The sequence below is a fragment of the Crocodylus porosus genome, unplaced genomic scaffold, assembly GCF_001723895.1.
Source record: "Crocodylus porosus isolate Cpor-Errol unplaced genomic scaffold, CroPor_comp1, whole genome shotgun sequence".
Classification (NCBI taxonomy): Eukaryota; Metazoa; Chordata; order Crocodylia; family Crocodylidae; genus Crocodylus; species Crocodylus porosus.
Window position 1 is genome coordinate 1707393 of NW_017728943.1, and position 404 is coordinate 1707796.

The following is a 404-nucleotide window of genomic DNA, read 5'->3' on the forward strand; positions in this document are numbered from 1 at the left end:
ATGGTAGAAGGGGTGGATGAGGTGGGGGGGTCTATGGTGGTAGACAGAAGGGGTGGATGAGGATAGAGAGGGGGTTATGGTGAAAGAAAGAAAGAAAGAAAGAAAGAAAGAAAGACTTTGACTTTTAAGAGACGTTTATTCCAGGGAGGGTGACAAATGTGGGCCAGTAGAAATCATGTACAGGTTAGTCCGAGGATCTGGGCCTCGAGGAAAGAAAGAAAGAGGATAGAGGGGGTGTATGGCAACAGACAGCTGGACAGATAGAAGGGATGTATGAGAGCAGAGGGGGGTGTGGGGGTCGATAAACAGAAGGGGTGTATGAGGCTGTAGACAGAGGGCCACACAGAGAGAGGGGGTGGAGGAGGAGAGAGGGGTGCGGGGCACCCAGCCCGAGGCAGGAGGGC